Here is a 16,972-nt window from a genome sequence, read left to right on the forward strand (position 1 = left end):
GAAGTGACGATGCGCGCTAGGTGAAGTAGACACGTCCCATGGAGTGGTGACGCGTTGGGCATACGAGTGAAGTAGACGTGTCCCGTGGAGTGACGACGCGCGCAGGGTGAAGTAGACACGTCCCATGGAGTGGCGAGGCACTGGGTGTCGAGTGAAGTAGATGCGTCCCGCGGAGTGGCGACGCACGGGGTGTCCGAGTGAAGGAGACGCGTCCCATGGACGGGCGACGCGCGGGGCGTCCGAGTGAAGTAGACGCGTCACACGGAGTGACGATGCGTGTTGGGTGAAGTAGACGCGTCCCACGGAGTGGCGAGGCGCGGGGCGTCGAGTGAAGTAGACGCGTCCCGTAGAGTGGCGATGTGCGGGGCGTCCCAGTCGGGCAAGTTGATGATGATGCGAGCAGCTTCGTGACCGCGTGCAGGGCGGCCGAGTGATGAGGACATGCCCAGCCGAGTGGTGGCGCACGGGCAGCCGAGCGCCAGTGATCCGGTTTGGTCCGAGCGAGCTAGTCCCATCTGAGTGACCATGCCGACGGAAGGGAGTTGCTGTCTAATGGATAATGCCAGAGGGAAAATTTGCTGAGCATGGAGACATGGCCAACTCCTGGTCGACACGTCGCGTCGGGTTTGTGCCTCCAAGGTAGGAGACGTTGTCGTGTGCAAGGGCAGAGCCAGCTTCCGATTTACGGCGGTGTGGTGTTGACTCCAGTGTACAGGCTACCGGTGAGCGCTTGGCATCGGATGGAGGAACTGCAGGGGCATCATGCCGGAGACCATTGGTCGCCGGGATTCGCCAATGCTTGCCCCTTCAGATGTCGTTACCATGCATTGATGGAGTACACCACGTCCAAAACCTATACACGCATGCAAAAGACTTAGTTAGCGGTAATTAAGCAAGAGTTAAGGCCGGTATTGCATGCCATGGAAGTTTCGGTCATCGATCTCCTACATGCGGTTTATTGCAACATCGTGGGAGGTCCACTGCCCATTCAAGTCCAACGACGCTGGTGGAGAAGACGTAGTCAATTGCCGACGTCCAGAGTCTCCATGCAAGAGGTATTAGTGTTAATTAGGCAAGAACTAAAGGCGATTCTGCATGCAATGGGAGTTTCCTTTCCCACGGATTGTTTTCCCACTACATGCAGTTTCATCTCAATACGGAAGGGAACTAAAATTAGAGGAGAGTTGTAGAGGCAGCCCAGAGGAGAGATCCGTCGTGACCGAAGCTGCTTGGTCTGGCCGGCATCGGTCGGCAGCCGAGAGGTGCTAACGAGAAGGATGAGCAGCAGGCGCGGAGACGCGAGTTGGCGCAGCCAAGGGCGACGCCGACGCGAGCTTTAGTGGTCGCATTTCATTGTTAGGGAAGCTAGAGCCGCGGGGCGGCTGGAATGGTGCTTCGACGCCCGTGGAGCTAGGCCGACCGTCGGCATCCAGTCCTTGTTGCCCGAGGAACCGGGTCGAGCATCGATCGTCAAGATTCGCGTGCCAGTGGCCATGTGTAGGAGCTTGCCGGCGGTGTCGTAGACGAGGCCGGAGACGACGGGACGAACCGCATCAGTCGGTCGCATGTAGCAGCTCATCGATGGTGTTGTAGACGCGGTAGACAACGGGACGGACCGCATCAGTAGCCGCATGTAGCATCTCGCCGACGGTGTTGTAGACGAGGCCGGAGAGAACGGGACAGACCGCGTCGGTGATAAAAAATCATCTGCATCATGGCTCGATAGACGCCATACCCCATGGTGGGTGCCAACTATCGTGGGAACGATTCCGACAATAATAAGGGATAGGGTAAAGGAGGATGATCTATCGAGATGCATATGAGTGACACGGTGGTTTTAACGAGTTCAGGCCTCTCGCGATGGAGATAACGACCCTACGTCTCGTGCTTCGGAGAGGCTTTCTTATCTGTCATGAACACGGAGTTACATGGTGTATTTGAGAGAGATAGGGGAGAACGGATCTCCATGCCTCAGCTAAATGGTGAGAAAGAGAGAGAGGTGGGAGAAAAAGAACATGCCCCTGAGTCTAGTGGTGGGGGTGGCTTATATAGACTGCGCCACCCCCTCACCCCTTATGTTACAAGGTGGAGCATGAATGCCATAATGTTAATCTAGTACTAGTATGATGCTTCAACTGCCTTTCCGACTGTTGGTCTTCGCATATCCGAGTAAATCATACTGCCGAGTGGTTGCCTACCATCAGAGTGGATGGTACGCCGATATGTCCGAGTGGATAGTATGTATGAATGAGATTTATCTGGACCCACCTCATGTGTGGACCCTATGCTTTGTCATATTTTGACCCTCCGTGGGCCTACCTATTATGTGTGTCCTCAACAGTACCCCCGTATCCAGAACACCGACAGTGAGGCTTGATCCGACTCCACGAGTTAGATGTGATCCTACTCGGACTCGGATCCCAACCGAACAGATTTTGGGCTTTGGGGTCCGTGCAAGGCCCAAGTGTTGAGCCTGCGATGGACACCTATATAAAGTAGGGGTATGACACACTCATTCGGTTGATCGCGTTGGCGCTGTCACTAGGGTTTGCATGTGTTACGAATAGCCACCTACACACACCACTGACTATGTGATCGGACCTAGCGGTCTGCCGCACAGAGTTCCTCCTGCACGCACGGATACCGTTAGAGGCGGTGCACCTGCGTTTCTCAGGCGAACTTGTACGTGGGATCTGACGACCGGCTGTTCAAGGGAGATCGGACGAGGAAAAGACGATCCACGCAAATGCGCTACCCCAACTCTTCTTTCGTTGCATGGCACTGCACGTCTAGTGGTAACAATCTGTGATCCATCTCCCGTCGCATGTTCTTGCTTGTTTTGCGCATAGGAAAATTTTAATTTGCAGTCAACGCACCTTACCGTAGAATCCAATAGTGGTATCAGAGCAACTGGTATAGGATTTGGGTTCGGGTCGCATGCATATTATATATGTGGAGGCGACAGATGAGATGTGTTGTCGTTTATGAGATCGCCTATATGCATAGTTGATGAGATCGACTGCACATGGGGATCGATGTGGCTATGTTCTCTGATGATTAGAATCGATGAGGTCATGACACAACCTACCCCTACAGGTCGGTGTCCGCCATCGGGGTTAATAGTGAAACGTAAATCAGAACCGGACTTGCGATGATCGATAAGATCGGTCAGATCGGAAAATTCAACGTGATCTGAGTACAGATGCAATCTCTGATTTTTGAAAACATCAGGCGTTACCCGCACCCGTGAGGGGCACTGCCCCTTCGAACCTTGCCCTCTAGTCGGTTAGCTGGACCTCCATGTGCACAGAGCCTTGTATTTCGTACATGATCAGTCAAACTGGTAGAATGCAATTCTATGCGGAACTTTGTTTTGTAGGTTTGATGTGAATAGTATGGCTCATGTGCATGTGATGCATGTGTGTAATTTATACATGGCCTGCGCGTCATGTTTGTCAGCTGGCAGGAGCCAAAGTGCTGTCATTATAATGTATAACTGTAGGGAACGTAGCATGGAATTTCAAAAAAAAACCTACGATCACGCAAGATCTATCTGGGATATGCATAGCAACAAGAGGGGGAGAGTGTTTTCACGTACCCTCATAGACCGAAAGCGGAAGCGTTATGTTAACGCGGTTGCTGTAGTCGAACGTCTTCATGATCCAACCGATCTAGCACCGAACGTACGGCACCTCCGAGTTCAGCACAGGTTTAGCTCGATGATATCCCTCGAACTCTTGATCCAGCAGAGGGTCGAGGGAGAGTTTCATCAGCACGATGGCGTGATGACGGTGTTGATGATGTGATTCGCGCAGGGCTTCGCCTAAGCACTATGATGATACTATCGGAGGAGTAGACGGTGGAGGGGGCACCGCACACGGCTAAGAGAACAACTGTTGTGCTTTCGGGTGCCCCCTACCCATGTATATAAAGGAGGGGGAGGAGGCAGCCGGCCTAGAGGGGGCGCACAAAGGGGGGAGTCCTACGAGGACTCTCAGTCCTAGTAGGATCCCCCCTTCCTTTTCGGGGAAGGGGGGAAGTGGAAAGTCGTGGAGGAGAAGAAGGAAAGGGGGCCCACCCCTAGTACAATTCGGTTTTGGCTTGCGAGCGTGCGCCTCCACCTGGCCGCCTGCCTCCTTTCTCCACTAGGGCCCATGAAGGCCCAATAGTCCCTCGGGGGTTCCGGTAACTTCCCGGTACTCTGAAACTTATCCGATACTTCCCGAAACCATTCTAGTGTCCGAATGTAACCTTCCAATATATCAATCTTTACCTCTCGACCATTTTGAGACTCCCCGTCATGTCCGTTATCTCATCCGGGACTCCGAACAAACTTCGGTCATCAAAACACATAATTCATAATACAAATCATCATCGAACGTTAAGCATGCGGACCCTACAGGTTCGAGAACTATGTAAACATGATCGAGACACATCTCCGATCAACAAGGAATAGCGGAACCTAGATGCTCATATTGGTTCTTACATATTCTACGAAGATCTTTATCGGTCAAACCGCATAACAACATACGTTGTTCCCTTTGTCATCGGTATGTTACTTGCCCGAGGTTCGATTGTCGGTATCTTCATACCTAGTTTAATTTTGTTACCGACAAGTCTCTTTACTCGTTCCGTAATGCATCATCCCATAACTAACTCATTAGTCACATTGCTTGCAAGGCTTATAGTGATTAGCATTACCGAGAGGGCCCATAGATACCTCTCCGATACACGGAGTGACAAATCCTAATCTAGATCTATGCCAAGCCAACAAACACCTTCGGGGACACCTGTAGAGCATCTTTATAATCACCCAGTTACGTTGCAACATTTGATAGCACACAAGGTGTTCCTCCGGTATTCAGGAGTTTCATAATCTCATAGTCAGAGGAACATGTATAAGTCATAAGAAAGCAACAGCAATAAAACTTAACGATCATTATGCTAAGCTAACGGATGGGTCTTGTCCATCACATCATTCTCTAATGATGTGATCCTGTTCATCAAATGACAACACATGTGACGGTGTCCTGGACTAGGGGGTACTCACCACGTCATCTCCCGATCTGTTAGATTGGGCTGAGGACCCTTTTGGCCGTACTCATGGGCCAATTCGGACAGCTGCCGCATACAAGGAAGATTCCACAAGACTTGGCGGTCAAGACAAGGACTCCTCCCCCACCGGCGTATTCGACTAGGACTCTTGTTATCCTAGGCCTCAGGTGCATTATATAAACCGAGGCCAGGTTAGTCGATAGACATATACAACAATCATACCATAGGCTAGCTTCTAGGGTTTAGCCTCCTTGATCTCGTGGTAGATCTACTCTTGTACTACCCATATCATCAATATCAATCAAGCAGGAGTAGGGTTTTACCTCCATCGAGAGGGCCCGAACCTGGGTAAAAACATCGTGTCCCTTGTCTCCTGTTACCATCTGCCTAGACGCACAGTTCGGGACCCCCTACCCGAGATCCGCCGGTTTTGGCGCCGGCATTGGTGCTTTCATTGAGAGTTCCGCTGTGTGTTCAGCAAAAGGTTGATGGCTCGCATGCAGATTAACTGCGACTTCGACATCTTCGTCACCAGCTCGACTGGTCACCTTGGTTCGACCAAGGACTGTGCCCTACCTCCGATTGTCATGTTCGGATGAGGGCCTTCATCAACATCAGCTCCGATCTCTATCAAGATCATGGAAGAATCATCCAGGGAGCCCGGGGGCTCAACGTCAATATTGCCCTCGGTCGACCGTGCTGTTTTTCTGGACAGCGAACTTGTATCCACCGTCACCACCTCCTCGAGTGTCGGTTTGATGATTGCTTCAGTGGAATAGTGCGGAATTACGTCTACAACGGCCACGCTAAATTTCGTCGAGTTCCGATGGAGGAATCTGTGGCAATCCACGATATACTGGAGCCATGTCAAATCTGGACGGGAATCTGGACGAGTTTGGGGCGTGCTGTCCAGCTTCTAGCTCGGACATCCTTTGGAAGATCCAATCGTTGATCGGCTGCGGAATTCCTATATCTACCACCCCTCAAAATTTCAGCTCGATCCGACCGTCCGAACTCCGGGAACCTTCCGATTAGTGCATCACTTTTCGGATCTGTTTTCTGCGCGAAAACGAATCCGACCCGAGTTCGTCTTTTTTTATGAACGGGATTTAGGACATCCATTTTGAAGGAAGTTTTGTATGGGGTATTGTGTTTGGCGAACACATCCCACTAACTTTAAAATCTTTTGAACATGATCTTCAACATCATGCCGGTGTCAAACCAGTCCGGGAATATTGCTCCACGACTGCCGACCTAAGCTAGACACGTCGTCACCTTGTTGAGCCGAGCTCAACTTCTTCGGATCATCATCTCGGCAAGCCGAACAAGAGTCCGGCATCGCGAAGGATAAATCATCACCAACATCGCCGCCCCATGGATTACACAGAGCGGGCATACCGACATCGCCGCACGGTCGATTCATCAAGCCGGCATCGACCACGTCACGACCTGCATCGGCAGGGCCGCACTGTTGCCTTTTCAAGCTGGTGTCCATCACGCCGACCTACTTCGACTCATCGGCTGACACCGAGGCTTCATCACATTAGCTAGACCGGGGGCTTCATCATCTCTTCATCAACCTACTCCGGAGACTTCGGCGTCGCTGGCGGACTAGCTCCATCACGTTAGCTGGACCGAGGGCTTTGCCTCGGCGAGCCAACCTTTGCCAGCATCACCATGCCGTTGCTTTATCGCCCATCAGGCGATAGGTTTGCGGATCGAGTCCCAATTTTGGGAATCACCTTTCTTCGGATTGCTACAACAAATAAGCCAGGTGCTATTAATCCTAGAATTTCTTGCTTGTTTGGGTTCATTTTCCCAACGAATTGTTACTCTGGTTTGTCCATCATATGTACGCAGGTCTATCAAATGGTGGCCGTATTAACGACGGTCGCATGGTGGTCCAGTCAGTTTCTGTACATAGTCCGGCGAACGCCGCATCCGGAACTCGAACCGACCTGTGAATTCAGGCCTTGCCATGCCTTTACCGCATCACGCCGCCGCCCTGCATCGACATTGACTTCGGCGCCAGGCCATATTTCTTTTATTACTCACTTTGCATAAATTATTTGTTATGCAACAATTTTTTTATTATCATTATTATTACTATTATCTCCGGTTTGCACTATTTTTTGTGCACAGGAAAATGATCCAGCCGGACTATATCCTTTGGCGTCACCTCGGCTGGACGGGGGGCTTCGTGAACACTTCATTACCCCATGCCTGCGACTTCGGCATCACCCTGCCGTCCTGCATTAACCGTGCTATATCACCACTTCGGAGTGCCGAGCTCTTTGCTCCGCTACCTCGGGACCGGCTTGGGGGATGGAACCTTGTCCCGCATCAAGCTCGGACCGCGTCATCAATACCGAACACATTAACTAGCTAAGTTGCCTTCATGCTCAAAGTTTTAAATCTTTAACTTGTGTTCGGCTCGACCAAGCATTATACTTTTTTGGAAAAAAGTTGCTTGTAAAAATTTCCTTGTCCAAACTTTGTTTGTGGCGCGCAAATTCAAATACCCCGTTTACTTGGGGGCTTCCTTCATGAAGCTTTTTCCTCTTGCATATGATTATACTTGTACGGCTTCGTTCCTTGTTCGTGTATTACGCCACAATATGCACCATATTGACTTAATCGATTTGCAAGATGGGTTGCCTTGCTCCTGTGTTTACCCCTACGTTCCCGATTGTTCGGCTAGGGAGTAAAGGGAGCACCTCTGCGATTGTCACGATCGGGTCACCTGAGCTGGACCTCAGACAGGGTGAAGCCGAAAGCTAGCGCTCTTACTGTTTTCAATCATGGTCGGCACACAACGGAACTCATGAGTACAAAAAATCTATTGCACAAGTCTCATATTAACAATGAGCACCGAAGAAAGGTATCGGTGGGGGTACTATTTTCTTCGAAGATGCTTCTTACACTTTATCAGTAATATAGCATAAGTTCCCTGAGCGCGCTTTGTCTGTTACAGCTTTATGACCTGATTGCCTGGTTATTGGAAACACCGTCGATATTCTCGACAGATGGAGTACATAACACTTTTCGGTCCTTGACCAAAGAGGGAGAAGCCGACGGTCGGTTAAGACGCGTTTAAAGTTCGGTTGAACATAGATATGATATAAGTACTTCGGTACATACAATCATTCTTTTACCCAAGTCACTTGGGGGCTCTTATGTTTATTTGAGCCGTTTTATAATAAGTGTTTTTCTTCTTAGTCGTTGCAGAGTTTTTATTATTATTTATCACTCCTTTTCTCGACACGAGTGTGCGGTCACTAGCCGGGGAGCCTAATTTCTCTCTCAAAACCGCTAGAGTTTAGTTTTCTAAACTGGCCTAATGATAAGTACTCCGCCTTCGGGATGGGAGACTGAAGCCGTAGGCTGACCCGCTTGAAGTCTTGAGATAGGATGTGTCATGTTAAAGCACGGCAGAAGCACTTTTTTTTCTAAAGTCCAATTTTCGGATTGGCACCAAACACTTGATCTTGTTCGGACGTCATGTTTTTACTGACGTTTTTTGGTTTTCCAAGCTTTTGGCACTTTTAAACTATTTGTGTGTTTTCAGCACAAGTCTCGCTGTGCAACGTCGGACACCTTTAGAGATTCGGCAAAAACATTCTCGGATATTGCTATATATGCATCAATTTCGAATTGTGTCTTCGGTCAATAGTTGGGTTGCCCGGCTCCCGCGCTTGCCTCCTACGTTCCGCTTTGTTCGGCTAGGTGTGCAAAGGGAGAACCACTGCGATTGTGCTTCCAGCTCGCATGGTCAAGCACCTCAGTGGAGAAAGCCGAAAACTGACTGTCACAATAGGTGTAAACTGGTTAGCGATCCGATGATTATATTAAATGACGGGCCATTCATAACATTGGTCGAAGTGTTTCCGGCTTGACCTCAACTGTCACCGAACACTACCGGGGGCTACTAACTAGCCTCCCAAACTAAATCCTCAATATTTTGCTCTTACATTGGAGCTGAGGTCTCATGATCATGCTTAGCATGAAAACCCAAAGAAAGGAACCAATAGCGGGACTATTCTCTTTGGAAGACATTTCTTCTGTTAAACAGTAATATAACATATCTCTCTACGTACCTTTGTTTATAAAACCGTATGGCCAGATTGCCTTGTTTTTCGTAAATCTTTTCCCTCATAAAGGCTTTATAAAGTAGGACAAACACTCCTCAGCTACTGGCCGAGGAGGTTGAAGCCGATGGTCGGTCAACAAAGTTTTGTACAATGCGGATCCGAGCATTAATGACATAAAGTACTTGGATACATTGAGTCATTACACATAATTTGTGATTTTACTATGGATATCGATCCTTAATTCGCCCACCCGTGCCCGCATTAAGGCTCGGGGGCTACTGGGCTTCGGGCTTATTATTTACAAATATTAAAGGGGCACATCAATCCCCTGATCTGGTGTTGCCACCCGACCAATGTCTCGGGGGCTACTGCATTGCCTGTTCTATGCAGAAAATTTTAAGTGCAATATAGTTTCCGAGGAGATTTTGATCCTCAGGTTGGTCGGCCGCACCCAACCTGAGTCTCGAGGACTGAGCACACCGCTTTTTGTGTCCCGAAGTATTCTGTCGAGCTAGGACTTGATCCTCAGACCGATTTTGCAAATCAACCTAAGTCTCAGCGGCTACGGGGATCAGCGGTCTTATGTCATCCTTCATGTGCATCTCGGGTTTTAGACCGATACCCACCTTGAGGGCTACTGGCTGTGTATCTCGGCATAGAATAAACTGCATCAATAAAAACATTGACCAAAAATCAGCCCATGACCGAGGTGCTTAACCACCTCGGAAGCAGTTCGGGATATAGCTCGGATGCAAGTGGCCGGCTCCTTAGAGGGCATTTCCAGCATTAAGCTCGGCTAAACTCCTTCAACTTTTTTGGGCCAAGATGATCTAGGACATCTTGGATATAGTCCGGCGTTGGAGCTTGGACACAGTCCGGCGTTGGAGTTCGGATACATTTCGGCGTTGGACCTCGAAAGCAGTCCGACATTGGTACTCGGCTGCAAGAGATACCTTGAATGCAGTCCGGCGTTAGAGCTCGGACGCAAGAGGACACTGCCTCCTGGGAACAACTTCGAACCCGAGGTGTGGCATAAAAATAACAAGGCATTGATAAAGGCCGGAAACTTAAAGGGGCTCCTCGGATACCCGACGTGTAAACTCGTCGAATGCATTTCGGCGATCCTCAAGATCGAAGACGAGAAGATTTGTTGAACCAGTTTTCAAGACCGACGTCTGAAGATGAAGTATGGTTCGGAAGAATCGAGGAGTGTCCCTAACTTGAAGACCGGTTCAGGGGGCTACTGACCGTGTCCTGGACTAGGGGGTACTCACCACGTCATCTCCCGATCTGTTAGATTGGGCCGAGGACCCTTTTGGCCATACTCATGGGCCAGTTCGGACAGCTGCCGCATACAAGGAAGATTCCACAAGACTTGGCGGGCAAGACAAGGACTCCTCCCCCACCGGCGTATTCGACTAGGACTCTTGTTATCCTAGGCCTCTAGTGCATTATATAAACCGAGGCCAGGCTAGTCGATAGACATATACAAGAATCATACCATAGGCTAGCTTCTAGGGTTTAGCCTCCTTGATCTCGTGGTAGATCTACTCTTGTACCACCCATATCATCAATATCAATCAAGCAGGAGTAGGGTTTTACCTCCATCGAGAGGGCCCGAACCTGGGTAAAAACATCGTGTCCCTTGTCTCCTGTTACCATCTGCCTAGACGCATAGTTCGGGACCCCCTACCCGAGATCCGCCGGTTTTGACGCCGACAACATGTCTATGGTCAGGAAATATAACCATCTATGATTAACGAGCTAGTCAAGTAGAGGCATACTAGCGACACTTTGTTTTGTCTATGTATTCACACATGTACTAAGTTTCCGGTTAATACAATTCTAGCATGAATAATAAACATTTATCATGATATAAGGAAATATAAATAACAACTTTATTATTGCCTCTAGGGCATATTTCCTTCAGTCTCCCACTTGCACTAGAGTCAGTAATCTAGATTACATAGTAATGATTCTAACACCCATGGAGTCTTGGTGTTGATCATGTTTTGCTCGTGGAAGAGGATTAGTTAACGGGTCTACAACATTCATATCCGTATGTATCTTGCAAATCTCTATGTCTCCCTCCTTGACTTGATCGCGTATGGAATTGAAGCGTCTCTTGATGCGTTTGGTTCTCTTGTGAAATCTGGATTCCTTTGCCAAGGCAATTGCTCTAGTATTGTCACAAAAGATTTTCATTGGACCCGATGCAGTAGGTATTACACCTAGATCAGATATGAACTCCTTCATCCAGACTCCTTCATTTGCTTCTTGCGAAGCAGCTATGTACTCCGCTTCACACGTAGATCCCACCATGATGCTCTTCTTGGAACTGCACCAACTGACAGCTCCACCATTCAATATAAATACGTATCCGGTTTACGACTTAGAGTCATCCGGATCAGTGTTAAAGCTTGCATCGACGCAACCATTTACGACAAGCTCTTTGTCACCTCCATAAATGAGAAACATATCCTTAGTCCTTTTCAGGTATTTCAGGATGTTCTTGACCGCTGTCCAGTGATCCACTCCTGAATTACTTTGGTACCTTCTTGCTAAAATTATAGCAAGGCACACATCATGTCTGTTACACAGCATTGCATACATGATGGAACCTATGGCTGAGGCATAGGGAATGACTTTCATTTTCTCTCTATCTTCTGCAGTGGTCGGGCATTGAGTCTGACTCAACTTCACACCTTGTAACACAGACAAGAACCGTTTCTTTGACTGATCCATTTTGAACTTCTTCAAAACTTGATATATCCCTATAGATGTTTTGTGAAAGTCCAATTAAGCGTCTTGATCTATCCCTATAGATGTTGATGCCCAATATATAAGCAGCTTCACCGAGGTCTTTCATTGAAAAATTCTTATTCAAGCATCCTTTTATGCTATCCAGAAATTTTGTATTATTTCCAATCAATAATATGTCATCCACATATAATATTAGAAATGCTGCAGAGCTCCCACTCACTTTCTTGTAAATACAGGCTTCTCCAAAAGTCTGTATAAAACCATATGCTTTGATCACATTATCAAACCATATATTCCAACTCCGAGAGGCTTGCACCAGTCCATAAATGGATCATTGGAGCTTGCACAATTTGTTAGCACCTTTTGGATCGACAAAACCTTCTGGTTGCATCATATAAAACTCTTCTTTAAGAAATCCATTAAGGAATGCAGTTTTGACATCCATTTGCCAAATTTCATAATCATAAAATGCGGCAATTGCTAACATGATTCTGACAGACTTAAGCATCGCTACGAGTGAGAAGGTCTCATCGTAGTCAACTCCTTGAACTTGTCAAAAACCTTTCGCAACAAGTCGAGCTTTGTAGATAGTAACATTACCCTCAACGTCAGTCTTCTTCTTGAAGATCCATTTATTTTCTATGGCTTGCCGATCATCGGGCAAGTCCACCAAAGTCCACACTTTGTTCTCATACATGGCTCCCATCTCAGATTTCATGCCCTCAAGCCATTTCATGGAATCTGGGCTCATCATCGCTTCCTCATAGTTCGTAGGTTCATCATGGTCTAGTAACATGACTTCCATAATAGGATTACCGTACCACTCTGTTGCGAATCGTACTCTGGTTGACCTGCGAGGTTTGGTAGTAACTTGATCTGAAGTTTGTTGATCATCATCATTAGCTTCCTGATTAATTGGTGCAGGAATCATTAGAACTGATTTTTGTGATGAACTACTTTTCAATTCGAGAGAAGGTACAATTACCTCATCAAGTTCTACTTTCCTCCCACTCACTTCTTTCGAGAGAAACTCCTTCTATAGAAAGGATCCATTCTTAGCAACGAATATCTTGCCTTCGGATCTATGATAGAAGGTGTACCCAACAATTTCCTTTGGGCATCCTATGAAGACGCATTTCTCCGGTTTGGGTTCGAGCTTATCAGGTTGAAGCCTTTTCACATAAGCATCGCAGCCGCAAACTCTAAGAAACGACAGCTTAGGTTTCTTGCCAAACCACAGTTTATATGGTGTTGTTTCAATGGATTTAGATGGTGCCCTATTTAACGTGAATGCAACCATCTCTAAAGCATAACCCCAAAATGATAGCGGTAAATTAGTAAGAGACATCATAGATCACATCATATCTAATAAAGTACGATTACGACGTTCGGATACACCATTATGCTGTGGTGTTCCAGGTGGCGTGAGTTGCGAAACTATTCCACATTGTTTAAAATGAAGACCAAACTCATAAGTCAAATATTCGCCTTCGCGATCAGATCATAGAAACTTTATTTTGTTGTTACGATGATTTTCCATTTCACTCTGAAATTCTTTGAACTTTTCAAATGTTTCAGACTTATGTTTCATTAAGTAGATATACCCATATCTTCTCAAATCATCTGTGAAGGTTAGAAAATAACGATACCCACCACGAGCCTCAACACTCATCGGACCGCATACATCGGTATGTATTATTTCCAATACATCAGTAGCTCGTTCCATTGTTCTGGAGAATGGAGTTTTAGTCATCTTGCCCATGAGGCATGGTTCGCAAGTATCAAGTGATTCCAAAAGCCCATCAACATGGAGTTTCTTCATGCGCTTTACACCAATATGACCTAAACGGCAGTGCCACAAATAAGTTGCATTATCATTACTAACTTTGCATCTTTTGGCTTCAATATTATGAACATGTGTATCACCATGATAGAGATTCAACAAAAATAGACCAGTCAACAAGGGTGGGTGACCATAAAAGATATTACTCATATAAATAGAACAACCATTATTCTCTGATTTAAATGAATAACCGTCTCGCATCAAACAAGATGCAGATATAATGTTCATGCTCAACGCTGGCACCAAATAACAATTATTCAGGTCTAAAACTAATCCCGAAGGTAGATGTAGAGGTAGCATGCCGACGGTGATCACATCGACCTTGGAACCATTTTCGACGCACATCGTCACCTCGTCCTTAGCCAATCTTCATTTAATCCGTAGCCCCTGTTTCGGGTTGCAAATATGAGCAACAGAACCAGTATCAAATACCCAAGCGCTACTACGAGCATTAGTAAGGTACACATCAATAACATGTATATCAAATATACCTTTCACTTTGCCATCCTTCTTATCCACCAAATACTTGGGGCAGTTCCGCTTCCAGTGACCAGTCCCTTTGGAGTAGAAGCACTCAGTTTCAGGCTTAGGTCCAGACTTTGGTTTCTTCCCCGGAGTAGCAACTTGCTTGCTATTCTTCTTGAAGTTCCCCTTCTTCCCTTTGCCCTTTTTCTTGAAACTAGTGGTCTTGTTAACCATCAACACTTGATGCTCCTTCTTTATTTCTACCTCCGCAACTTTTAGCATTGCGAAGAGCTCGGGAATTGTCTTTTCCATCCCTTGCATATTATAGTTCATCATGAAGCCTTTATAGCTTGGTGGCAGTGATTGAAGAACTCTGTCAATGACACTATCATCAGGAAGATTAACTCCTAGCTGAGTCAAGTGGTTATGGTACCCAGACATTCTGAGTATATGTTCACTGACAGAACTATTCTCCTCCATCTTGCAGCTATAGAACTTGTTGGAGACTTCATATCTCTCAATTCAGGCATTTGTTTGAAATATTAACTTCAACTCTTGGAATATCTCATATGCTCCATGACGTTCAAAACATCTTTGAAGTCCCGATTCTAAGCCGTAAAGCATGGCACACTGAACTATCGAGTAGTCATCAAATCAAGCTTGCCAGACATTCATAACATCAACATCTGCTCCTGCACCAAGCCTTGCACCTAGCGGTGCTTCCAGGATGTAATTCTTCTATGCAGCAATGAGGATAATCCTCAACTTACGGACCTATTCTGTGTAATTGCTACCATCATATTTCAACTTAGCTTTCTCTAGGAACGCATTAAAATTCAAGGGAACGGTAGCATGGGCCATTGATCTACAACAACATATATATGCAAAAAAACTATCATGACTAAGTTCATGGTAAATTAAAGTTCAATTAATCATACTACCAAAGAACTCCCACTTAGATAGACATCCCTCTAGTCATCTAAATGATCACGTGATCCATATCAACTAAACCATGTACGATCATCACGTGGGATGGAGTAGTTTTCAATGGTGAACATCTCTATGTTGATCATATCTACTATATGATTCACGTTCGACCTTTCGGTCTTAGTGTTCCGAGGCCATATCTGCATATGCTAGGCTCGTCAAGTTTAACCCGAGTATTTTGCACATGCAAAACTGGCTTGCACCCGTTGTATGTGATCGTAGAGCTTATCACACCCGATCATCACGTGGTGTCTCGGCACGATGAACTATAGCAATGGTGCATACTCAGGGAGAACACTTATACCTTGAGATTTAGTGAGGGGTCATCTTATAATGCTACCGTTATACTAAGCAAAATAAGATGCACACAAGATAAACATCACATGCAATCAAAATATGTGACATGATATGGCCATCATCATCTTGTGCCTTTGATCTCCATCTCCAAAGCACCGTCATGATCTCCATTGTCACCGGCTTGACACCTTGATCTCCATCGTAGCTTCGTTGTTGTCTTGCCAACTATTGCTTCTATGAATATCACTACCGCATAGTGATAAAGTAAAGCAATTACATGGCGATTGCATGTCATACAATAAAGTGACAACCATATGGCTCCTGCCAGTTGCCGATAACTTTGTTACAAAACATGATCATCTCATACAAAAATTTATATCACATCATGTCTTGACCATATCACATCACAACAAGCCCTGCAAAAACAACTTAGACGTCTCTACTTTGTTGCTGCAAGTTTTACGTGGCTGCTACGAGCTTCTAGTAAGAACCATTCTTACCTACGCATCAAAACAACAACGATTTTTCATCAAGTGTGCTATTTTAACCTTCAACAAGGACCGCCCGTAGTCAAACTCGATTCAACTAAAGTTGGAGAAATAGACACCCGCCAGCCACCTGTGTGCAAAGCACATCGGTAGAACCAGTCTCGTGAACACGGTCATGTAATGTCGGTCCGGACTGGTTCATCCAACAATACCGTTGAATCAAAGTAAGACGTTGGTGGTAAGTAATATGACTATTATCACCCACAACTCTTTGTGTTCTACTCGTGCATATCATCTACACATAGACCTGGCTCGGAAGCCACTATAGGGAACGTAGCATGCAATTTCAAAAAAAAAACCTACGATCACACAAGATCTATCTAGGAGATGCATAGCAACCAGAGGAGGAGAGTGTGCCCACGTACCCTCATAGACCGAAAGCGGAAGCGTTATGTTAATGCGCTTGATGTAGTCGAACGTCCTCACGATCTAACTGATCTAGCACCGAATGTACGACAACTCCGAGTTCAGCACACGTTCAGCTCGATGGTGTCCCTCGAACTCTTGATTCAGAAGAGGGTCGAGGGAGAGTTTCATAAACACGATGGCGTGATGACGGTGTTGATGATGTGATCCGCACACGGCTTCGCCTAAGCACTACGATGATACTATCGGAGGAGTAAATGGTGGAGGGGGGAACCGCGCACGGCTAAGAGAACAACTGTTGTGCTTTGGAGTGCCCCCCGCCCCCATATATAAAGGAGGGGGGAGGATGCGGCCGATCTAGAGGGGGTGCGCAAAGGGGGGACTCCTATTAGGAATCCCAGTCCTGGTAGGATTGCCCCTTCCTTTCTGGAGAAGGGGGGAAGTGGAAAGAGGTGGAGGAGAAGAAGAAAAGGGGGGCCACGCCCCCACTCGTAGTCCAATTCGGTTTGGGCTTGGGGGGCACGCGCCTCCACCTGGCCGCCTGCCTCCTTTCTCCA

The sequence above is a fragment of the Triticum dicoccoides genome, chromosome 7B, assembly GCF_002162155.2.
Source record: "Triticum dicoccoides isolate Atlit2015 ecotype Zavitan chromosome 7B, WEW_v2.0, whole genome shotgun sequence".
NCBI classification, from domain to species: Eukaryota; Viridiplantae; Streptophyta; class Magnoliopsida; order Poales; family Poaceae; genus Triticum; species Triticum dicoccoides.